Here is a 26,659-nt window from a genome sequence, read left to right as displayed (position 1 = left end):
CACATCATCTCTTGATTATTGGGGTGATGGTTCCTATTCTTTTAGATGCCTGCTTTCTGTGGAAGCTAACTTTCCACTCATTCACACTGCATGCACTCCTTCTATCAGAGAACATATAGAGAACAGATACATGGGGGAAGCTTGGACCCATGCCATTGCATCTCCATTGAGAAATGTAGAGTGGAAGGCCACAGAACTATGTTGACCTTTCCTTGTCTCCTGTATTGGAGGAAGTGTGTCACAGCTTTCCACAATGAGAGAAACCACAGTATTATGAATTGTTAAATATAAATTTACATCCACATTTAGAACTAGATGTGTCTGACCATCTGTAAAGCCATCATACTTCAAACAAAGCCACGAGGCTGAACTGCTAAGAGGCAACTCTGTCAAAAAACAGTGACAAGTGATTTGTCACGCTTTCCTGCTCAGTGGAAAGAAATGACGTCATATCTCAGGCTCATAGGCTGCTAAAAGCCTAGTCAGCAGGAAGCCAACCTGTTATCCCACACCATTCACTCAACAAATATGCAGGGGTGCCAACTCTGTGTCCGGGCCCTGTGCTGAAAGCTAAGGGGTGAGTGTGCGCAGGAAAGACACCTGCAAGGCCCTGGGAGATCGCAGAGGAGATAAACAGTCAACTTAATCTGGAGTCAGGGTTGGGTTGGGTGGTGGTAGGAGAAGATGCTCAACCCAACCCATGGGGATATGGTGGGGGTATTGCATATTTAAAAAAAAAACACTAACCAACACTCCAGGAGATTGTATTTAGCACATTCTTCAAGAACAAGTAAGAGTGTAGGAGTTATGCAGGCAAAGGGTGTTGGCAGAGCTGAAGGAATGATTAAGAAGTGGTAGGAAGGGAGGGAGCCTGAATAATGGGTGAAGGCAAGAAAGAAATACTACATGGGAAATCACAGCCTTTTAAGGGTTTCTGAAATGTAATTGTCAGACTGACTAGGGCAAAAGAAGAGGTATGAGGTCTAACCATGTAGTCCTTGCCCAAGTGGCAAGAAACAAGGGCTGTGGAGATGGGCAAGATGTTTTATTCATGTCAAAGAGCTTGATTTTAGGAAGACGTGTAACCATTAAGGAGATACACACTTCAGATATAATATTAGTGGCTAGTAGACAATGACGTGAATATACATGGGATTTCCAGGATGGTTGCCACAGTGTTTAAATAGAGTCCAGAGCCCTGCTCTGTTTGTAGTAGTTGGATAAATAGAAAGAATAGATTTTAGAAGTAATCTAGACTATGGTTCTTGTGACCACCTACAAGGATAAATGGGTGTCGTCATCAAGAAGGGAACCCAGATTTTTAGTTAAACTGTTTGAGTGGCAGTATCATGACCCAGAGAACATAAGAACAGGGAAAATTAAAGGAGAAATTAATGATTCTAGATTTTGACTTGTTGAGTCTAGTTTTCATATTTAATTGGGTGTAGTTATGCAGATTATATGGCCATCCTAGTTCAGCCTATGAATCAGACTCTCCAGTGGGGACTGCACTGAGGCTTTAAACTTGGGGGATATGGTGGCTAGTTTTATGTCAACCTAACACAGGCTAGAATCATTGGTGAGGAGGGAGCCTCAACTGAGAAAATACCTCCATAAGATCAGGCTATAGGCAAGCCTGTAGGGCATTTTCTCAATTAGTGGTTGATGTAGATGGTGAGTGTCTAGTCCATTATAGGTGGGGCCACGCCTGGGCTGGGAGTCCTGGATTCTACAAGAAAGAAGGCTGAACAAGCCATGTGGAACAAGCCAGTAAGCAGCAGTTCTCCATGGCCCCAGCTCCTGCCTCCTGGTTCCTGCCCTGCTTGAGTTCCTGTCCTGCGTTCCATCAGTGATGGACTATGATGTGGAAGCATAAGCCAAATAAGCCCTTTCCTCCTCAAGTTGATTTTGGTCACGGTGTTTCATCAGAGCAAAAGTAACTCTAAGATAGAGGATATTAGCACACATACATGGCCTTTGAATTACAGGCATAGGTAAAACCACATATGAAGAGAACACAGATGGAGAATGAGGAGATAAAGAGGGTGCCTGACCAATGTAAAGATGAAGAGATATGAGAACACCAGGAAGATAGGGAGACCTAGGGACCTTTGAGAAGTAGGAATTAGTTACCAGTATGAAGATCAAATTAACTTCCAGGGTCAGATGAGAAATGTTCTCTGTCCACAGCAACTTAGGAGAAAAGAATGAATAACTTTAGTTGGCTAATGAAGCAAAGGTCACGTTTCACCAGATTCTCAGTCAAACGTGAGGGTAGGCTATACTTCTGAGAACCTGGAGAAGGAATAAGAAATGTAAATGGCAGACCAGAAGAGAGAATGAGATGGAAGGGGATGAAAAACTACTTATTGGAAAGTGTGTATAAGATAACTTAATAAGTATAAGTATATATATAAACTTAATATGTATAATTTTTATACATATTAAAGATTATCTGGAAGACAAGGCACAGCGGAAGAAATAAAAATCCTTAAATCTTAGTGTTTGCAACACACCATCTTACCCTGTAAGACTTCATAAAGGGCAGATACCCAGAAGCTGGGAGCTGGAAGCTTAGCAGAACAAAAGCTGGTTGATCAAGTTTTGCCCTCCGCACAAATTCACTAACCAAATATGTTGTCTTTCTAGTTACTGTATGGCTTGGGGGTGAACTGTGTAATTAAATAGATTAGTTGAAAAGATATGTGGCCTAACTCCTTCACATCTATAGAATTGATGCTGGGGTCTTAGGAAATAAAGGTGGAGACTGAAGAAGGGGAATGGGAGGTGCAAGAAAAAAATAAATTTAAAGCAACATTTATCATGATCAAGTTAATTTAAACAGTGACCATGTTGCCTCAGATACAAGTTTCTGGATTAAGCAAGCCAGCCTTTCTCCTTATTCACATGGGCAATTGTGGACTGCTTTCTGCTGTACCATGCTTTCATTTAATTTTCAAACTAAGCGTTCAACCTTGTGGTGCTCTCTGGATGCTACCTTTTTCCTTCTCTCTCATAAAAATGATTTTACATTAAACAAAGGTCGTAATTCTGGAGTCAGTCCAGTTTCAAGCACGGTTAAGTGGAAGGTGGAACATCAGTCAGTAGGTGACCCATGAGCCTCTGCAAAATCTGAAATAAACGGAGGTCCTTCTTTTCTTTGTGAAGGGTAATACTTGACATTCTTCCCTAGGCAGTGTGTAAGCCTTTAAGGATACTCTTCAGTGCTAATTTTAGGCAGGGACAACATATTACTGAAACTTGGTAAATAAAATCTTATTCAAAAGCCACAAATGAGGCTTTAAAAAAAAAAAAAAAAAGGATCACATTCTTTAGTTCAGGGCAGGAGTCATTTTAAAAGGGTCTATTTAGGAGCTGGGCATTTTTGTGAATCAGGCTTTGATGGATGGAATGGTACTATGTGTAGGTGAAAAAGTGCATAACAGACTTGAATCGGAGCCCTGACTGGAGTTCCCTCTTAAGTTACAGTGGCAGTGTCGTCCCTGGTGAGCAGTCATAGATTATTAAGATCAGGTGAGGTTCTCGTGCAAGGAAAGTATGGAGTCCACAAGGTGAGCTGAACCGGGGCAAATATAGTCCAGGGAACAGGTGAGTCTCAGACAGAATAGCCAGCGGCAGATGAAAAATGCCTGCGGCACACAGGTGAAAAATGCCTGCAGCATACGGAACGTTTAAGAGAAAGACTCTGGGCCAAGGCTGGGAGTGATCGAGAGTACACATGTCTGAGTGTCACATAGGGACAGACTGGGCACACATCAGATATACTTGAAAAGAAAAGGGACGTTGTTATTTAATCTCTACAGCCTCCAAGTGTCACCTCTAATGAGTATTTTAGTGAAATTTGTTATTCCAAAATGTCGTTAGCATTTGATTTCATTTATCTCTTTTTTGCCTCTACCAGCTGATTTCTCACTTTTTCTATTTGGCCTTCCCCTCAATGCTTACCTTACTATTGGAATCATTCCCTGTCTATACATTTTACCTCATTTATCCACTCCTGCTAACTAAAAAGCACCCAGAGAAAAACACTGTATATATTACTTACTCATTTAGATATAGATTTTTGGCAATACCTTATTGAGGCATTCATTTAAATTTTTCTGATTCTAAGCAATAGCAAATACTGTGCCCATGCCTTAATATTAGTAAAGGAATTTCTTATTTACCTCTTTATCCATTTTCACAACTTTCCTATAAGAAATTTATAAACCTTGTTTTTTAGAATCAACTGAGACCCTGGATAGTCCTGCAACTCCAAGGGAGTGGACCAATAACCCATATATTTTTATAACTTGAGATGATAATAAAGTGATTTGGAAAATGTGTGACCAAGGAAGAATAAAAATCATAGTATAATTAGTACTAGTGTCTTTAGCTGCAGCTGAGTCGTCTGGGTAAAGAGCCTGTTGACTTCAGAGCATTATAGAACCCAGCTTCCATCCACTTCTCATTTATTATAAAAGATTCCTTTCAAAGAGTCCAGAAAAAAACAATAGATAGCTGACTCCTTAGGACTTTTGAAAGATGATGGGCCCAGCTTACAGGATTTTGTAGTTTTAAGTTTCCAAATTTGGGGCTGGAGAGATAGCTCAGCCCTTAAAGGCTAGGCTCACAACCAAAAATAGAAGTTTCCAAATTTGATTAGTTACGAAGCTTTCAATTATGTACACACAAATGGAAATGCACATGCATATATTAATATAGAGATAAGTAGTTCAATTTAATGAAGATAAACATTAGGATTGAGACTGGTTATTTGAAGTACATTAGGTAAAGTAATCTAATAATTACCATATACATATAAAATCATCCTCCCCCAATAAAAAATAAAATATTATGGTGGATAATATTGTTCAAATGATACATTTACTTAATTTTTGATGCAACAATGTAAAAAGGTATCATTTTAGTATCAATATCAGAATAGAAACATTCTAACTTTTAAAAGTCACCAGTCTTCAAAATTTCAGTCTCTTTAAAATATCTAAAATCTCTCTAAAAATCCCAAGTCTCTTAATTGCTGTCTCCTATAAGATACAAAAATAAGTTACATGCTCCTTGTCCCATAAGGGAAGAACCCATAAGGGAAGAACCAGACACAGTCATAAAATCAAAGCTAAACTGAACTCCAACAGTGTAAATTAAAGCCCATAGTTCAATGTTCTGCATCTGGAATTCCCTCACAGTCTCCTGGCCTTCGCAGGGCTTAGACAACTCTCCTTTTCAGGCTCTCCCACTCACAGCACGCATAGCTCCTTTCACAGGATCAGGCCAGCTCCATTCCATAACACTTGGTAGTTGTCCTGGAGTCCTGGCATCTCCAATATGCTCGAGGCTCCACAGAATGCACCTTCACCAGTGGCCTCCTGGTCTTTCCTCAAAGACTTTGATCCTGCTACAAAGTCCCAACCGTCAACCTCTCTCCATGACCCTTCCACTTTTGGGTTTTCACTGCCACTGAGGCTACACCTTCACCAATGTCCTCTCACAGTGCCAAACCTCAGCTACTCTCCATGACCCCTTTATACCTTCAAAATCAGTACCACCTGGGAGATTCTTATGCATGTCCAACTTTGGTTGCCAGCATGGGATGCAGCCTTGGCCTTTTCTGGACTACAACTGATTCCTTAGCCCTAGAGAACCAGCATCAATTGTCCCAGTAAACAAAAGTTTCACTTCAGTAGTGCTAGTCTCTTGTTACTCAGAGCTGATTCTTCAGCACCAGCTAGTCAGAAACCACATATTCTTAATATAAAGTATCACATGAATAGCCCTGATAGAGTCATTGAAGGACTCACATTCTTCTGAAACTTCAAAAGCCATGCCTTCATCATCTGTATTTATCTCAATAATCCTGTCTTCCAAGCTCCCAATGAGCTCATTGAAGCTGTAAAAACTTAATGTTTTTTGTTTATTTGTTTGTTTTTAGCTCAAAGTTCTAAGCTCTGTCCACACTCCTCCCTTAAACAATACCATCAGAATTGCCACAGTAACACCCCACTCCTGGTACTAATTTCTATCTTAGGGTTTTCTAGTTTTGTGATAAACACCATGAGCAAAAGCAACTTGAGGAGGAAAGTTTTTATTTCACCTTACAAGTTATAGTCCATCATGAAGGGAAATCAAGGCAGGAACCTGGAGGCAGGAACTGAAACAGAGACCAACAGTGCTTACTGGCTTGCTCCCCATGACTTTCTTAGTTTGCTTTCTTCTATGTCTGTGGTTTGTCTGCCCAGGGGTAGAACTGTGCACAGTGAGGTGGGCCCTCTAATGTCAATCACCAATTAAGAAAATGCCCCACATGCTTGCCTACAGGTCAATCTGATGGAGACATTTTTTTTTTTTCCAATTGAGGTTCTCTCTTCCCAGATAACTCCAATTTATTAAGTTAACAAAAAAATTAACTAGCACAATATATAATCATCTTTGTTCAAAATATTTTAAACACACAGGAGGCTTTTTTTTTTTCAGTTGAGGTTCCCTCTTTCCAGACAACTCCAGCTCATATCAAGCTGACAAAAAGAACTAACTAGCACAATATGTAATCATCTTTGTGCAAAATATTCCAAACATATTACTATGGTGGACTAGTCCAATATTGGTTAAATGATACATCAATTAATGTTGAATGCAACCATTATAAAAGAACAGAGCAAAAGAAAACCCGGAATGTATTCCCCTGACATATATAGAGTTTCAATAGAGAAGAGGTTGCTTTGGCTTAATCAAGTATGAAACAGACTCTCAAGAAATTATTCTCAAGTCCCACCATCTTGCATCTGTCGGGCTGGGCCCCAGTGGAGCTGGTTATGAAACACCTGATGTTGCCTCGGCCAGAAGCAAATAGCTCATGGCAGCCGGGTGCTCATTAGCCAGCCCCGGTGCATACTTGAGATGTGTGGAGGAGCAGAGGGAGTTCAAGTGATTACATCTCCAGGTGCAGAATCTCTTTAATTCTAATCCTAGGGCTACTTGGAACACTGCTTCAGTTTAGGCAAAACTGTGAGCCTCATGTCTAAGCATCTCCTCCAGGGAAAGCCCATTATTGTGGCTGCTATTTTTGCTCAGCACCCAATGCCTACCTAGCAATCTGATAACACTTTTATCTCCCAAACTTACAGACTGTAAGGTGAGAGCCTAAGGATGTATGTGTTCTCAAGGTACCCTTCAAGGACAAGAGACTGACTCTCTAAATGAGCAATCAGGTAATGAAATGTCAAGAAAAAATATTTTCCCCTTCAAGAGTACACAACGGAAATTCTACTTGGGTGAGAGATTCCAGGTTTTTACTGATATTCTTTTATTTTAACCTCAGGAAAGAAAATCTATCATGTACTTGTAGTATAAAAAAATCTGTAAACATAAGACTCATCATTATTCAACCTGAACACAGAAACTATGCTTTATTTGCCATAGGACTAAATTAGATTGGCTAACAAGCATTCCAGTATTTATGGGAAAGATAATGAAACATAATTGCATACCTTCCTATGTGTGGAATACCTGGAAACTTCATAGGTTACTGGTGGAAACATAAAAATGGTACATCACTATCAAAAGCTGTTTGATTATTTCCAGTAAAAAGATGCTTACCCCATGACTAATCTATCCCACATGCATCCAAATATTTCTATTAGAATAACAGCAACTTGATTCATAATAAAAAATGTCATCAAGAAAAGATTAGCCAACTGTGTTACATCAGACAGATAAAGTCATGAGTGAATAATGCCATTAGGTCAACCCCAGACCACATATGTGATAGTGATCCCATAAGATTGCGTTGTTTAGTGATTCAGGGGCTGTCTTCATTTATGTATGTACACACTATGTTGTTCAAGTAACAAAATTACCTAATGATGTCTTTTGTAGAACACATTTCTGTTGTCAAGTAATTATGTATGATTATTATGCAGCAATGAATGGAATAAACACCTGATACATTAAAAATGAGGTCAAGAAAAAAAAATTCCTAGTACAGAAACCAGAAGTATGTTTTTATTTACATAAAGGGTGAGAACAGGTCAGACTCATCCATGTGATACAATCAGAATGGTAGTACCTACAGATGTCGGGAGGTGGTACTGACTGCAGATGCAGTGAACTAACATTCTGGAGTTGGTGACAATATTCTACAAATTGGTTAGGATACCTTAGAGAATAATTTTTGTAAAATTTTATCAAAATGGATAACGAAGATTTTCATTTTATTATATGCAAATCACATCTCTCAGAAAAATAATATAAACGTAGAAATTTTAAAACTTTGTTATAGTAGGGGGAATAAGCTTTAAAAGTGAAATTTGTGTAAAACTCACTGAAGACAATCTGAAGAATGAATAGAGGTGGGGACCCCACATTAGTTTAATGTATACTATACCTTTTATTTTTGAATGTCAGGGGGAGAGTTCCTGGATTACTTCTAGGAACGCAGCAATGGACAGAAATAAAGACAGTTAATTGGTGGTGGTGTATCAATTTAGATCCCTATATTAGTTAGAGAGGTTATGAATGCAGCTCTATTCACCATCTTAAAGACTATATGATTTCAGATCTCGGGAGATAGAGCCTTTAACAAGACTGTGTCCATAGAAGGTGCTCATGAAAGTGACAGCCCCAGGACAAGCCTGGGCTAGGTTATATTATACCCAGTGGGCCAGGATTCATTCCAGAATGTATGTGAGCCCTTGGTTGATGAGATTCCCCCTGTATACCCTTGCCACAGGTGTTTTATTTTAACATATGTTCATCTATCTATCTATCTATCTATCCATCCATCCATCCATCCATCCATCCATCCATCCATCCACCCACCCACTCACCCACCCACCCACCACCCATCCATCCATCTATTATCTATCTATCTATCTATCTATCTATCTATCTATCTATCTATCTATCTATCTATGTATCTATCTATCTATGTATCTATCTATCTATGTATCTATCTATCTATGTATCTATCTATCTATGTATCTATGTATCTATCTATCTATCTATCTATCTATCTATCTATCTATCTATCATCTATCATGTATCTATCTATCTATCTATCTATCTATCTATCTATGTATCTATCTATCTATCTATCTATCTATCTATCTATCTATCTATCTATCTAATTATCTATCTATCTACTGTGTGTTCTGCCAAGTCATCACTTCTGCACAAACACACCTCTACCCATTGAGTAATCTTCTACATAAAGAAGTGACAGGATGAGGCAGAGACACTGGGTGTAAAACTTACTGTAACTTCAGCTCTTGTGAAATTAGTGAGTCTGAGGGCCCGGGCTAAAACACAGTTTCTGTACATGTGTACATGCCCTTGGGCTGTTTCATTAGTTTCACCCATCAATTTCATCACTAAAACCTAGAAGCATTTAGAAATGAAGTTTCAGTTTCTAGGCTTTCAAAATGATTGAGGTGAGTGTGCCAGAATTCTGTAAAATTCTGTCCAAAGGCCATTGAACTGCCCAGGGCATGCATTTCCATGGCAGCCATGCAAGCTTATCAACAGGAGATCCCCACATGGAGGCAGCTTTCCTGTTGAGAAGTCGGACATTCTCTAAGCCACCTAGAGTGAAGATTGAGAGGTCCACATCCACACAGCAGCTTGATAACAAGGTGTCATGGGAAATGCAGAAACCATAGGAAAACCTGTTCCCTATGAAAAGCATGGTTTTCCGGTGGGTGGGAAGGATTGTGGACCTGTGAGCTCAGCTTTTTCTTAGAGTAAATGGTGGGGAATTCGCCTAAATGTGAGTTTTCTGATTGAATACCCAGCAGGCAACAGTGATAAATCCACCATGTGAAAGTTCAGTTTGGTCTTAACCTGAAGGCTTGAACAGTTGATCTCTAGGGTGTTCGATTCAAAATGAGCCTCAAGCATGGTAGGCAGCTATCTACCATCTCAGCCTGGAATACATTTCTTTTCAAAGTATTTGCGCCATATTTGTAGTCTGTTCTTTCAAAAATTTAGCTGAAATCTCAACAAGAAGTTTTTTGGTGGGCTGGGCTTAGAAAAGACAAGGATGAGGGGAGATAAGAGGTAAAAGAGAAACTGAGAAAATGGCCTTAAAAAGATCTTACCTCAGGATAAAAGAAGATTATAAACAAAGAAGAGGCCTTGTAGGAAGAAAGGATAAAACCAACTCTCAGAGGGATATTGCAAAATTTCCTTACCATTTATTAGCAAACAAAATCTGTGCACAAATATTAAATAAAAAAGGGGGGGATCTGATAGAAGTCACAAGCCACTGGGGCTAACATCCACAGTCGCTTGCCCCTGGCTTGAAATGGTCATGTGCTTCTCAGCTCTGCCTTTTCTCATGGTCACATCCATCCCAAATGAAAACCTCCGGCCTAAGGGACCAGCAACAGAATTCCTGTAACAGTGGGAATAAGGAGATTATAAAATCCCAGTCTTGGAGAATAATGGATGGTTGGGTGCTGTAGTTGGTTCGGTGTCAGCTGGATCAGGCTCCCTGGGCCTTCCTGCAGGTCACAGAGCCTGTTAGTGAGCTGTATCCTGAGCCATCTGAGTCCACAGTCAGCATGTGTTACCACACACCACTCCACCACTCAAGACAAGCCATGTATGTATAGCATTCAATTACAACACTCAATGACGTGCAAAGTAATGATGAAATACGGGACATACGTGCTTCCAGACAGTTCTACCCCACCCAGAGAAACAAAGTGAGACAGGGGATTTCAAGAACATTTAGAAAAGTTGCTTTCTCAATCCCTGTGGCTTCCTACAGACCAGCTCATTGTCTCTCACTGATGCTACACGTGACCTTCACTTCCTTATGAGAAGGCTTCACACTTTCTCTCTTATTAAAAACATAAACACCCTTGGGCAAGTTCAGAACCTAAGAGAAAAGATCTGGCTACAAGTGAGAAGTAGAGGAAACAGGAATGAAAGGGAAGAATAATAAAGCCCTGAGGGAGCAAATGGATTACACACAACATGATACATATTAAGAGCTTTGCCCAGAAGGAGAAATTGCACACCTATTGAAATCTAAAAGAATAAATTAGAAAGCATGATGTGACATGGTGACATGTGACAGGGTAAGAGCACATAGCCTTCATTTTCTTGCTGAGTTAGAAAAAAAGGTCTCTAATAAGAAAAAATATGAATAAGGTTTTCGACCTGACAGATAAAGTGGCAAGGTTTTAGAAAGACTCATGCCAGGTGGAAGACGCTGATGACCAGGATGATACAGAAGGTAACCCTGAAACAGAGACACCCCAGCTGTGATGGTGACACGATGTGATGCTGGGGGATTTCCCTGACCCTCTTTTCACCTTCTCCTGGGCTTACCTCTAAATCAGCACATTGGACGGCGAAAACTCCAGGGGAAGTCTTCAGGCTGCTGAGGGTAGCTTTGGGAGGTGCTCCTGGGCACGTACCTTAAAACTCTGTCAGTGAGGCTTGAGTAATCCACCCTGAGGCAGAATTTCTTTCTAGTCTTGAGCTTGTGAAACCAGACAACTTCCATGTTCCCAAAATATAATCGTGAGATGGGCGTTGAGGATAGAACTCACCTTTCTCAAAGACAGAAGGGTAGGAAGGAAAGAGGGTTGTGAGGCGGCAGGTAAGTACCAAATGGAGTACCAATCCATTAGCTCCATACCCCATCTCCCTGGCCTACTGAAGTGGGATTGTCCCCTCCCTCCCAATCTTCACAGAGTGGATGGCTGTGATGTCTTTGTTTGAGCCTTGTCCTCTAAAATGAAATGTCACACCCAGTGCTGAAGTGTAAGCAGAGTGAGGAATTAAATGCATTTCTTGAAAAGCTTTTTTACTTCCATAATTCACAGAACTTGGGAATCATCTTCAGAGACCTGACTGATGTCCTCCTTGGCCTGGGTTTTCTGTGAGGCAGTAGTCACTTTCTCCCATGCCAGGCTTCCAGCCGTCCAGTGGTTCCCAGTGGAGTGTCATATCCGGTCAGTTAGCTCACAGCAAAGGGGATGTTTGAGACTGATTTGGGGGCGGTCCTTACATCCTCTTCTTGGGGAAGTACATTTCAATTATCAGCCTCTAGTCACCCTAGGAAGGCCTAAGAAGCTGCCTTAGAAGGTTTCTCCTTCTTCCTATTACCAGGGTTTGCAATAGAGGGACCTGCAAGATGATGCTTTCCCCCAAGATGACTCAGGCTATTGCACAGAGAAATTGGTGACTCAGAGGCAACCCTCACTTCCCTGTCTCCTACCCAGTAATATATTTGCATTTCTGCTCACCCAAACTTTTGCCCCCACTCTCAAGAGAAGACATTTTTCCCTCTCAAGGCAAATCCGTTCTCAGTATCTTGTTGGACTCTGTATCCTTAGGACTTACTCTGTTCTTTACTTCCACCCCCTTAGAATTTTCAGTATGTTCTTCAACACTTCTTTCTATGAAAGAAGAATGCAAGCATGCACCCCCCCCACACACACATACACAATTTCTGTATTTGGAGGAGTAGGTGGATGGAACAGGTTTCACTATATAGCCCAGCCTAGCCTCAAACTTGGGGATCCCCTTGCCGCAGCCTCCCAAACTCTGGGATTATAGGTATGTGCCACTGCACTCAGTAAAAAGTATCCATTTTTTTAAAAAAGTATAATTTCCATTTTACTTGTCTCAGATTTTTTTTCTTCCATCCTTATGAAGCCAGATGTCTACATGGACTTTGGTAGAGGTTGAGGGCCAGTACTAGCAGTCTAAATCGAGGTGTGGCTATCCAGTCCTTCTGCGCTTCAGGAATTCAATTCCTGACACCTTGCTATGAATGGCCTACCTCACACAGTAATGCAGCTTGACACAGAGCCTGGGAAGTATGGAAGGCTGGCTCCCACCTTTTTAAGGGGTTCCTATGAGGAAGAGAGGGATAAGAAACTCTTAGATAGAAAGGTAACAAAGAGGAGAAAGATAGAAACACAGGATAGCTTCGGGAGGACCTGAGTCAAAACCCAACAGCCCCTTCTTCCTCTTCAAACGGGCTTTTCATAACAATGCCAAGGGGTGGGGCAAAAGACCTCCCCCTTGCTAGATCAAAGGACACTGCACAGCCAAGTGCAGACCCTTCCAAACATCTGGTAACCATACCCATGGTCAAATCATCCCGTTTTGCAGCCCTGCTGGGTAAAGCAAGCTCAGATTCTTGGGCCCTGAGTATGTTCTCACTAGGAAACCTCTGTGGGTCTCTATAGGGAAGCACAAAACTGTCCAGGACACTTGCTTTGGAAATGTCCTTGATGACAGGCAGTGACCTGTACAATGTTGTGAGTGGTGAACGTCTTAATGGCCTTGTCCTTAGGTGGGCAATGGCAACAACTGGTGCAGTGAGTGATTGTTTGCACATGGCCTGGCCCTTTGGGGCATGGCCATCGTCGTCCCCCCCCACCTCTCTCTCTCTCTCTCTCTCTCTCTCTCTCTCTCTCTCTCTCTCTCTCTCTCTCTGTCTCTCTCTCTCTGTCTCTCTCTCTCTGTCTCTCTCCTCTCTCTCTGTCTCTGTCTCGTGTGTGTGTGTGTGTGTGTGTGTGTGTGTGTGTGTGTGTGTGTGTGTGTCTATCTCTCTGTCTCTCTCTGTCTCTCTTTCTTGGTCATCTTGGAACCAAAACTCTATAAAGAGCAGATTCTGATATATATACATATATATTTGAAGTGGTACATATTGCAGACAGGGCCTTCCACATGTCAGACAGGTGCTTCACCAGTGAATTACCTCTGCAGCCTCAATAGACATGTATTTCCCATTATCACGGTCCAGCTTCGCTGTCCAGCTTCTGTGCTCTCCATCCCTCATTTTGCCCCAGTTCATTATTCTAGAGTCTAAGCGGACAGCTGCCCATGCATTTCTCTGACTGGAGTCACTAAGAAACCCTTTCCTGCTTGAGCACACTGTCCAGTTCTCACCTTTCTCTCAGTCTGTCTCAATTTATCCTGTCTGGGCAGGTTTTCCCATCCCATGGATGCTGGCTTTGCTCAGTCACCTCCTCTCTCACTAGATGACTTTCCAGACTGATCTCACCATCTCTCACATCTTCAGTTTCCCACATCAGTATCTTCAGCGCCCAGCCTTTTGATCAGTTGACATCCACACTCCTCATCCAATGGGCCCTTTTCCAATGAGTCCACACAGATCTAAACTTGGCATTGAAAAGACAAACCATAGAACAAACTACCCAGCATCTTCCCCTCCTCCGCATCCCACGTATTCTTACTTCTTGAGCCAGGTGGAACCTTGACAGCTACCTGTGATTCTGGTACCTCAAATTGCCCATTACCTCAAATTCCAAACCTATCTGGCCTCTATTCCCACTGGGACTTCCTTGTTTAAGTGTTTATCATATCTCGAGAGTGTCGAGATAATCTAGCCCATTAAAAAAACAAAACAAACACAAACACAAACTTCACATTCCCTCACTTTAATTCCCTCCCACACTGGTGCTGGAGGGGAATTTCTAAAATGTCGTCCGACTGGTAAATGCAGCTATTTGCAGATAACATTTGAAAAGTCTGTTAAAATGTGTTTCGTCTCATTTCTAACCCCACACTCCTTCTTTTTCTCCCTCTTTATTTTCTTTCTTCATCTTTACTTTTTCTCGAATCATCCTGAGTTACTCACCACAAACTGGCCCTGCTTGTTCTGTGCTTATACCAACCCTCCCCTCTGCCTTGGACACACAGTCACTCCTCCCTACTCTTCACATCTCTCTCCTGTCGAAGCACTAGACAGGCCCCACCCCTGGCTCCACACTGCTGTGGAGCTCAGGCGACATCAGAACTATTTAGGGAGCTATAGCTACAAACTTCAATATCTGCATTGCTCTGAGGGGTGAAGGCACCTATGCATCCTCTTCCGTGGACCATCATTCTGCTCTTATATTTACTACACTTTCTGTTGCTGACTAAAGACTTCCTGCATGTCTAGCTCCTTGACTAGCATGGGAGCTCCTAGAAGCAAGGACCTATCTGATTTACCTCTGTGTTCAAAGCTCAGATGAAGACAGTCCTAAGCACAAGGGCCCTGTTCTATGGATGAGGCAAAGAGCTACGTATCCCCTGGGTCCTGATAGGAGACATATTTACTTAAAAGGCTAGAGGTGAACCTCCAATATAAAGGGTTTAACTGGCTTCATGATCACAGGAAATGTTAAAGAAGAAAGTGTTGCTGTTATTTTCTACAGAAGACACTCTAAGTACTAAGTACTGTGTCACAGAGCAGTGGCTAAGGAATATCTGATAAAATTAACAAACAAGTGTAGCCGGAAGGTTTCTCCAGGCCTGCCCAGCCCAGCGGTCCTGCAGCAACTTATAAAATAATCACTCAGAGGGGTGATTATTGTAATATTGTAATATTACTTACAAACTGTAATCTATGGCAGGCCTCTTGCTATATAGCTCTTATAATTCAATCCATTTCTATTAATTTATGTTCTGCCACGTGTTCCATGGCTTACCAATCTGCTGGCATGTTGTTCCTTGGGCGGCAGGCTGGCGTCTCTCTCCAGACCCCGCCTTTCTCTTTCCTGTCTCTCTTCTTGGATTTCCCACTTGCTTTTAAGCTGCCTTGCCATAGGCCAAAGTAGCTTATTTATTAACCAATGGGAACAACATATATTCACAGCGTGCAGAAAGACATCCCCCAGCAAGCAAGCAGCTTAATGATTTGGAGTATGTATTCTACTTTAAAGTGTCCAGCAAAGACAGCACTCTATTAACAGATAAACCACCTCTCCCCTCTTAGGCTGTAATACAGGCATCCTTTTCTCCATTTTTTTTTTAAACTTATGTTAAGAGATTGTTCTGAGAATGTCTAATTAATCATTTGTTTCAACTGTTTTCAAAACATTTCCTCTTTGACACAAGTTCTTTTTTTGGGGGGGGGGCACCTGTTTTTTTTTTTAATTTATTTTCATACATTTGTGTAAAGGAAATGTTTTACTTCTCACTTCAGTTTTCTCAGAACTCCTTCCCCATGACCTTAAGAGCCCCATGCTGAAGTTAACTGTTCTCTGATGATCCCAGAGCACATGCTTACAGACAGACAGGAGTCGGAGTGGCCATCTATCAAAGACACACACGTCTGTGGTAGAGCGTCTCCTCAGAACCCAGTCATCTCATGTGGCCAAGGTGATCTCATTTGAGCCAAGGGAGCTTAAGAACTAAAATGCTACCTGAAATGATCTAAACAAAACATTTTCGGAGAAAAATTAAGAACAAGGATGATTATTACTTCATAAACTTAAGAGCTTGATCAGAAATGTAGTGATCTATAAAGAATTTTAAGCCAGGTGTGGTGGTGCACACCTTTAATCCCAGCACTCAGGAGGCAGAGGTAGGCAGTTTCTCTGTGAGTTCGAGGCCAGCCTGGTTTTCAAAGGGAGTTTCAAGACACAGAGCTGCTACCATATAGAGAAACCCTGTCTCTACAAATTAAAAAAAAAAAAAATTATCATAGAAGGGAACAGGCATGCCAAATGTGCTTGAGATTCAGTTGATAACAGATGGTAATATCATCATAGTTTTTAAGGGCCTGTGACTAGAGAGATGGCTCAATAGTTATAAGGGTATTTTCTTGAGAAAAACTTGAGTTCAGTTCCCAGCATCTGTATTAGGCAGCTTACAGCTGTCTCTAACTCCAGCTCCAGAGAGACCCACCCCTCTGTCCTCTGCACATAAGCACCTACACTAGTGTGTACATACCCACACATAGTAGAAATTCATTTAAAATTTTTCATAAATATATTTTGATCATATTTCCCCTCTACCAACTTTTCCCAGCTCCCTACCCACTGAACTGCATGTTCTTTTTACTGCTCTCCCCCTTTCTTAAAAAAAAAAACCCAAGAGAAACAACACTCCCCCCACAAAAATCAAAACAAAAAAATAATAAAAAAAGAAAATTAGTAAAAAACAAACAGCAACAATAACAACAAACCCCAAACAAACCAAAAATGGCACACAAAAATAAAAATCCCATTGAGTCTTTTTTTTTTTCCATTGAGTCTTTTGTGTTGACCAATCACTCCTAGGCATGGGGCATGCCCTGGAGTGGAGTTGATATAACCAATGACTCTCCATCGGAAAAAACTGATTTCCCTTTCCCAACAGTTATCAGTTACAAATAGCTTCTTGCCTAGGGATAGGATTTGTGTGTTCACTTTTCTTCTCAATGCTATGACTTTGTCCTCCATAAGTCTTGTGCATGCTGTCACAGTCTCTATGAGTTGATGTGTGCATCAGTCCCGTCATGTCTGGAAGACACTGTTGCTTTGGAGTCATCCACCACTTCTGGCTCTTACAATCTTTCTGCCTCCCACTGACAGGGAGGGTTTGATAAAGACATCTCATTTCGGGCTGAGTGCCCCAAGGTCTCTTGATCTCTACACATTGTCCAGATGTAAGAAGGGGCTTCTCTGATGAAGGTTGAACAATGCTCTTCTCTATGGGTATAGCAATGACCCATATTTCATTCTTATTATGACTTGGGTGTGGTGGTATTGTGTTCCCCAAAATATTGTGTACCTTAATAAACTTATCTGGGGTCAGAGAACAGAAAAGCCACTAGTTAGGCAGTGATGGCACACGCCTTTAATCCTAGCATTTCAGAGGTAGAATCTCTCTGGATCTCTGTGAGTTCAAGGCCACATTGGAAACAGCCAGGCATGGTGACTCACGCCTTTAATCCCAGGAAGCAAGCCTTTAATCTTAGGGAGTGATGGTAGAAAGCAGAAAGGTATATAAGGCATGAGGATCAGAAACTAGAAGTGTTTGGCTGGTTAAGCATTTGGCTGGTTAAGCATTTAGCTGGTTAAGCATGTGGTTGGTTAAGCATTTGGCCGGTTAAGCTTTCAGGCTTTGAAGCAGCACAGTTCAGCTGGGATTCATTCTGGATGAGGCCTCAGAGGCTTCCAATCTGAGGAAACAAGACTAGCTGAGAAGTTGACCAGGTGAAGTTAGCTGTGGCTTGTTCTCTGATCTTCCAGTTCACCCCAATACCTGCCTCCGATTTATCAATAAGAACTTTGAAGATTCATGCTACACTTGGGTGTTAGGTGACAATTGCAAAATTATGGCTTTATATCTGACTTTGGGAGAATTAAAAGAATGTGCCTTTCATGTGTTATGGAAATTGTAATTCTTGTCAAATGAAGTGCCATTCCTCTGAAAAAAGCACACAAATATTAATGAATGTATTTTTTCTTTTTCTTCCTATATTTTAGTGTCAAAATTTATATTGTGATTTGTGGATATACATTTTTAAACCAAAATCTCTCTTGGATTATAAATTGTAAAATTTTGTTAGGTTGTAAATTATATTAACCCAAAGAAAATTTACAGTTCTAAATTAGAGAGCAGGAAGAACTAAAGACAACATAAATTATAAAAATAAAAATTTATGAGCCCCGTGCAACACCATGGAGCCAAGCTTGAAAATCTGTATTTGTTTTGAGCTCTTGAGGTAATATTGAAACAGCCAGTTTTAGAAAAAGCACTGGCAAGAACCCAGCCCTCTACCTGGAATTATTTTAACGCCTGCCATACTATCTCTTAATTCTGTTTGGATGCTGTCTTAGTCACTATTCTATTGCTGAAAGGAGACACTATGACCATAGCAACTCTTATAAAGGAAAATAATTAATTGGGGCTGACTTATGGTTTCACAGACTTAGTCCATTATTAGTATGGTGGGAAGCAGGGTGGTACGCAGAAGAGACGGTGCTGGAGAAGGAGCTGAAAGTCCTATATCCGGATCCTCAGGCAGTAGGAAGACGAGAGCCATTGGGCCTAGCTTGGGTTTCTGCAACCTCAAAGTCCACTCCCAGTGACACACTTCCTGGAACAGGCCACACCTCCTAAGCCTTTCAAATAGTGCCGCCCTCCGGTGATCAAGCATTCAAATCTGTGAGCCTATGGGGATCGTTCCTATTCAAACAACCACAAATGCTAAACAATTTTGTGGTTCATGACAAGAGCCAGCACTTCCTTCTTGCTTCTCCCACATGATGGTGAGGCCATCTGTGGTAGGTCATTTTGTTGACTCTAACACCTAGTTTGTTCCACTTACAATTGTCAGCTTGCAGCAGGGAAACGCGCGGGTGGATTTTTAATGTATTTTATCACTCTAAAGTTGAGAAAATGTCTGTAGACATAGTAAGTTACTTGGCAAAATCATACATAATAGACAGTTCTGGAAACACTTGGAAAAAGAAAACCCAAGTCTCCAAAGACAATTTCCAACAATTTTCTCAATCAAAAAGTCTTTGCAAACATTTATTTACCAACCCTATCACTATCACGTTGCTTTAAATACATGACTAAGCTTTCATCAGAACCCTGAGGATTTTACAATATAACACACATCAATTGTCACTGTAACCCAGAGTCCCTTTTCTTGTCATAAAAGCACTTGCCTTTTCATTGTAATACCACTTTTACTGACTTTGAATGGGGTTTGCTCCAGTCTCTGACTTGAGGAGCAGGATGTGTTTAAAACCAAGATACATAAAGAATGGAAAGCAGCAGGGGGGAACCACTCAGTGAAATGTTTTTGAACCGTGGGGAAGAGCCACTTTCCCCACCCTAGTCCTGCTGGGTAGGAGGCCATCTCTTGCTATTGGTATTGAGATTTGGCAGTGGTTGAGAAACCGATGCCTGAGAATAAATTTATTATGGAAGAGAAATGTAGGGGTGGTTGCCTGTACCCTGAAGCACCACCCCTAGTAGGCAGCAGGTAATTGCTTGGTACTTGCCCCTCCCCTGGGAGCTTGGCCGAGATGGGGACCCCTTAAGACTTGGGATGAGTATGTGCTCACCTGCTCGCTCCCTCTTGGCTACCTCATGGTTGTGGATGCTGGTGCTGTGGATTAAGGCAGAGTTCTCCAGAGAACCACGTTGGACCATGCCCTACTCTTCCTGGATTCCAAGACCAACTCCTTTATGCTTGTTGTGAGTTAACCCAGAATAAATTCCTTTGATTACCCAACAGACTCCATGGGATTTCCTCATTAGAGAAACAGTGATTTATAAAGTTACAACTAGAGTGTCTGGATCTATCTATAGAACCGTTTTTGTTTTGTTTTGTTTTTGTTTTTTTTTTTTAGGTTAGCCACTACTATGGTTAATAAATTGACTATTGGTTTGAGTCAATTTGATTGGACTTTTGTTATTCATAGATAAAAGACATTTTGGGTAAAATACTTGATTTAGCAATCTTGTAGCCACTCTACCATTATACTATAAGACTAATCCTTTATTTCTGCTCGGGACATTATTTATTATAAAAGACATGCATTCCTCGAGTTCTTGTGTTTATCATTCACACAAACATGGGCATCAGTAGAAATTACATGCTGCCCACAGATGATGTGGGAAATTCTTTTGTTACTTCTGTTCCGCTAAGGCAGTGGTTCTCACCCTTCCTAATGCTGCGACCCTTTAATACAGTTCCTTATCTTGTGGTGACCCCCAACATAAAATTATTTTTGTTACTCTTCATAACTGTATTTTCTACTGTTATGAATCTTAATGTAAATGCCTGTGTTTTATGATGCTCTTAGGCAATCCCTGTTTTCGGGTCATTCGACCCGCTAAAGGGATTGTGCCCCACAGGGTGAGAATCACTGCTCTAGACCCTTGAACTCTTAAGTAAAAATGCCTTTGGTACCTCACAGGACTCTGGATTGTCAAGACTTAGATCATGAGATGCATGAAGAAAGGTGTAGCATCACTAATAATCGGAGAAGTGTTTAATCCAAAACCATAATGAGATACTAACACACACCTGCTTATTATTGAAAAGATGAAAGAAAGTGCCAGCAAAGACACAGAAAAACAGGAATACTTGCATGCTCTTGGGTAGAATGTGAACTAGTTCAGTGATTACAGGAAACCATACAGAAACTCTTCCTTTAAAGAGCTCAGAATATAAATATCAAGTGTTGCACTTTTGGGCATGCATCTCAATAAATGAAATCCAAATGTTTGTAACAACAATGAATGAATCTGGAGAATATTGTGCTAATGGAAATAAGCTAGGTATAGAAGACTAACATTGTATAGTTCCTCCTCACATGTGGACTAAAAAAGTCAAATTCATACACATAGAGTAGAATAATTATTATTGTTAGGTCCTGAGGGATAATCTGGGGCTGGAACATTGTTGGTCAAATGGTATACATTTTTAGTTAAATGGGTGAATATACTCTGGAATTATATAGCATGGTTAGTATATTTCATTCTAATGTTGGGAAATGATTTTGAAATAAATTGTTAAAGACATATTGATCCTTTACCCCTTATTGTAGCACCAGGGTCTCTTTATATACAGAAATCTACAGATTTCTGGTCTCCTATAAAATGGCACAGTACTTGCATATGACCAACACATCCTTCTGCATACTGTAAATCACCTTTAGGTTACAGTAACACTTAATAAGATACAATACATAAATGATTATTATAGTATACATTTTTTTTCGAGACAGGGTTTCTCTGTGTAGCTTTGTGCCTTTCCTGGGACCCATTTGGTAGCCCAGGCTGGCCTCGAACTCACAGAGATCCGCCTGGCTCTGCCTCCCGAGTGCTGGGATTAAAGGCGTGTGCCACCACCGCCCGGCTTATAGTATACTTTAAAAGGGATAATGTAAAGAAAAATCTATACATGTTCGGCATAGGTATAATTTTTTCCAAATAATTTTGATCAGTGCTTGATTGAATCTATCAGTGTAGGACCTCTGCATACAGAGAATGATGAGACACCAATTGCTGAAATGAAACATAATTTTAACATTTATTCAAGAGTATTAACAAAATCACAACACAGGACAGTCTACATTATCCACATATGATATGTTCTAAGATACTCAGTACCTTAGCTGTGGGTATTATTGAGCATCGTATATACTACATTGTCTTTCTATATAAATACATTTATGATGAAATTTCACTTACAAATTAGGCACAAAAAAGATTAACAATAACATAAAAAAACCAAACAATTCTAACAATAGATTAGTAAAAGTTATTTGACTGTAGTCTCTCTCAAAATACCTTACGGGGTAGATCTTAGGTGTTTACAGCATTTGACGTTTTTCTTTTCTTATTAAGAACATTTAATTTTATGGGGCTGGAGAGATGGCTCGGTGGTTACGAGCATGCCCTGCTCTTTCAGAGGACCTGAGTTCAGTACTTAGCATCCACATGAGGTGGCTCACACCGTCTGTAACTCCAGCTCCAGGGAATTCAATGCCTTCTTCTGTCCTCTGCAGGTACCTCCATTCTCATAACACACACATGCCCTCCCCCCCCCCACACGTATATATGTATGTATGTATATATTATTGAAAACACAGAAATGTAAAAAAAGAGAGAAACCCTTTATTACTTTCGAGCATCACTACTCTTGTATTCTGGGGCCACTATTAAGTAAAACAAGGCTCACTTGAAAACCTGCCCTGCAGTAGTCCTACAGTTGTGCTAATAACTGAGGTGTCTGTGTCTGAACGGAGCAATAGGCAGCTCAAATAGAAAGAGTGGATTCCCTGGATAAAGTCATGGTGCTGGGCAGAGCAACACGGCACAATTTCATCACACTACCCAGAATAGTATGCAATTCAGGCCATATGAATTCTTTAGCTGGGAAGCTTCTTATGGGTAGCATTTGACTCTGAGTAACTGAGCCTGTAGAAAGTGAAACCTGCAGTGTGTGTGTGTGTGTGTGTGTGTGTGTGTGTGTGTGTGTGTGTGTGTGGCAGTGTGGCAGTGTGAGACTATGGGGCTTCAGAAGAATATTGCCACAGCATCAGATTCAAGATCAAGAGGTAATACAAAAATTAAAAGTACCACTCTATGTGAAAATGATTTGGAAAATGAAAGCACACAAATTAAAAAAATATTTTTACTACTATCAAACTGAGTACCTCTCCTTCAAATCAGCACATGGATAATAAGAGTTTAGTTTCATTTTTGCATAGAAGTGATGCGATCTGCTTTGCATTTAGAAATTGATCTCAGCATTCTGTTGAGTGCACACTAAGGGCAAGACAGTGCTAGATTTAAGGAGACGTTTTGCGTATCAAGGTGACAGAGATGGATTTGGGGTGTCCAGCTGCAGCTGTCAATTTAAGAAGGAGTGAGGAAATTAATGAACCACACCACAGGCTATTTGTGATGATGTTTCCTTAGAGGATTAACTGAGGGAGAAGACATAACTGAGTATGGTCATCATCACTCTCCTTTCCTGCTACAATGCTGTGAGCTGGTCTCTGTCATACCCGTACTCCCTGCCCTGTGCCATGGTGGACCGAAATTCAGGAACTGTGACCCAAAAGAAGTCTTCCCTTCTGTAAGATGTTCTTGGAGAATATTTTGTCATGGTAATACAGGCAGAAACAGTAGTCTAATTAAGAGACAATGGCATGTAATGCCTTTGGGTGTCTATTTCTACTCTGTCATCTAAAGTGTCCTCGGTACCAAGAGACAGAAAAGTTGCAAACCACTGTTTGCTCATCTGCTGGTTCTTAGACAGGACCTGCCTATGCAAAGCATGGTGAGCAGTGGAAGATGAAGGAAGGAGAAGCCAGTTTTGTGCCTTGAAGTCAACTTGATGGAAACGGAATCGTGGGTAACTGAGCACCAGGAGGATAGAAAAACCATCAAATGATACAGGGACAAATGTAAACAGAGCATGTTTGGGTTAGAGGGGTGTGCATGGGAGAGTGGGAGGCAGGAAGTCAGTCCCTTACTTGCTGACTTTGAGATTATCATTAGCTGGCTAAGTCAGGACTCCAATCAGCAGGTAGACTGGTATTTAGGGTACGTTGCAGATATCAATGTCATTTACAGCTACAAAGAAGAATACTACTTGGATCTTGAGGTTGTGGTGAAGAGAAACCAGGAAGAACAGTTAAAATTTGTGAGCAATGAAGTTGAAGACCAACATAAACACTGTTTGGATGGACAAAATAAAATGATTGCAAATTGACAGCTGATCTTAGCAATGCAGTTATTGATATCCTTGACAAAAACCATTTTTATAGAGTGGTGAGTAAAATTCTTGGAACTTGTTTATTAACCCACCAATCTATTAAGAATTATTGCTGGGCGGTGGTGGGGCATACCAGGTGGTGGTGGTACACACCTTTAATCCCAGCATTCAGGAAACAGAGGCAGGCGGATCTCTGAGTTTGAGGACAGCCTGGTCTACAGAGTGAGTTCCAGGCCAGCCAGGGCTACACAGAGGAATCCTGCCTTGAAAAAATAAGAAGAATTATTGAACATATTTGTGCCAGACACTAGGACGTTGAGGTAAATAAGAAAGACATTGCTCATGTCCTGAAGAGGCTGGAGAACTTTACTGTAATAACAGGTTATGATTTCATATAGGATCCACTTCGAAATGACTAGCTTGTGGATGAGAACACATATGTCATACTTGAGTAGAAGGAAGCAACAGTACCGTTTAAGGTTACTATTAGTTAGGACTTGAGCTAGGACTTGCTAATGGTACTTTACCTTATCAATTGAAGATGCTGGTATCTAAGGAAAGGGATTACTGGTTCTCTTGGTTTTAAGTGGGGAAGTGTTTGACAAGGTGCCATGATTTGATTTTAATCTGATTTTATCTCTGCAGTGCTTAGAGGGTTTAATTGCTGGTTTGACCAGACACCTAGAATATGAGCTGTTGATAACATGACATATTGGAGTTTCACAGGCAGAGTTGTTTCCCAGGGTTCTGTCTTCTGAATGTAAGTGATTATTTGTGACTCTCAAGGGACTAAGATGTGCAAAATCATATTTTGTTCATTTAAATATTCATGATTGAAAACCATAGAAAGTGCTTATCTGAAACCCTACCATGTTCTTGGGCAAATTTTGATGTGAAGTCCTGGGCATATGAAAATAATTGAAAGTGATACAAAAACTGAGTACTTCATAAGTCACTGCTCACTTTATTATCTGTTTCTATGTTAGTTTTCTGTAATTCTCAGCAGCAAGTCACTAGATGATAATAAAACATCAGTAGGCATTGAAGTTACTTGAGAAAACTCTTAAGTACAGAAGCAAAAGAAAAAAGAAGCACAGAAATATTTTACAAATCTAATGTAGCTATATTAGCATTTTAAGTTTTCTACTTGAAAACTATTTTTCTTTTTCTTTTTTGTTCTTTTTAAGACAGGGTCTTGCTATGTAGCTCAGGCTAGTCTTGACCTCACAGTCCTCTGGGCTCAGCTATTTGAGCGCTGCAATTACAGGGGTGTGCTTTGATACAGTCTTCTCTGAGGGGGTGGAAAGGGTTTATACTGCTTACACTTCCACATAACAGTCTATCATCAAAGAGAGTCAGGGCAGGAACTCAAGGCAGAAGCCTGGGGGCAGAAACTGGAGTAGAAGCCATAGAGAAGTCCTGCTTACTGGCTTGCTCAACCTGCTCTCTCTCTCTCTCTCTCTCTCTCTCTCTCTCTCTCTCTCTCTCTCTCTCTCTCTCCCCTTTCTCTCCCTTCCTTCCTTTTCTTCCTTCCTTTCTTTATTTCTTCTTTTCTTTCTCTCTCTTTAAATAAAAGACAGCATTCTCCCACCAACATATATATATATATATATATATATATATATATATATATATATATATATATATGTATTTTTTTTCCACAAAGCGTTGAGCTTTGTATTCAAAGGTTGCCAAACATTGTAGGTTTGCAAGCCAGCTCAATCCCTGTCCGCTGCTCTGGACTCAAGCTCCCTTTTGCTCACCGTGCTTCCCATCCTACCAGCTCCCGGTGGTTGGTGTGACAAATGTCTCAAGTAAGGCACCCAAGGCAAGGGTCAGAGTACCTGCCTGATACTAAGCCTGAAAACAGAAAGTTTGTTGATGTTGTTGCTGTTAATATCATTATTATTATTATTATTACTATTATCATTTTTTGAGTAAAAAGTTTATTTTTTGTTTTGTTATTTATTTATTTATTTATTTATTTATTTATTTATTTATTTATTTATTTATTTTTGACTAAAACCAAAACTTATTCTAAGCCACAGTCATCCTAGGGTTCCCCCTGCCATGTAGCCTCCCTGGTTCTGTGTGCTGCAGTCTGATTATCCTTTGCTTTATATCTAGAATTCACTTATGAGTGAGTACATACCATGTTTGTCCTTCTGGGTTTGGGTTACCTCACTCAGGATGATATTTTCTAGTTCCATCCATTTGCCTGCAAATTTCATGCTGTCATTGTTTTTCTCTGCTGAGTAGTACTCCATTGTGTATATCTACCACATTTTCTTAATCCATTCTTCGGATGACAGAAATCTAGGTTGTTTCCAGGTTCTGACTATTACAAATAATGCTGCTATGAACATAGTTGAGCACCAACACAATATTTTTATTAAATATTTGGGAATTCTGTACAATGCACCCTGATCATGCTTGCTTCCCATTCTTCCCAGGTCCACCCTTCAACCCTTGTATGCACTGCCCCCCCCCACTACCAAGTCCAGTTTGTGTTGCCCATATATTTATTGGAGCATGGCCACACTTCCAGTAACCAGATCCTTACAAACAAAACAAAACAAAACTGAGTCTTCCCCACTCTCCTACCCTACCCACCTCCAGAAGCCATCAGTTGTGAAGAGCTACACTTCA

Source organism: Peromyscus maniculatus, chromosome 16, assembly GCF_049852395.1.
Source record: "Peromyscus maniculatus bairdii isolate BWxNUB_F1_BW_parent chromosome 16, HU_Pman_BW_mat_3.1, whole genome shotgun sequence".
Taxonomy (NCBI): Eukaryota; Metazoa; Chordata; class Mammalia; order Rodentia; family Cricetidae; genus Peromyscus; species Peromyscus maniculatus.
The sequence above is the reverse complement of the archived record's forward strand: the minus strand, read 5'-3'. Positions refer to the sequence as shown.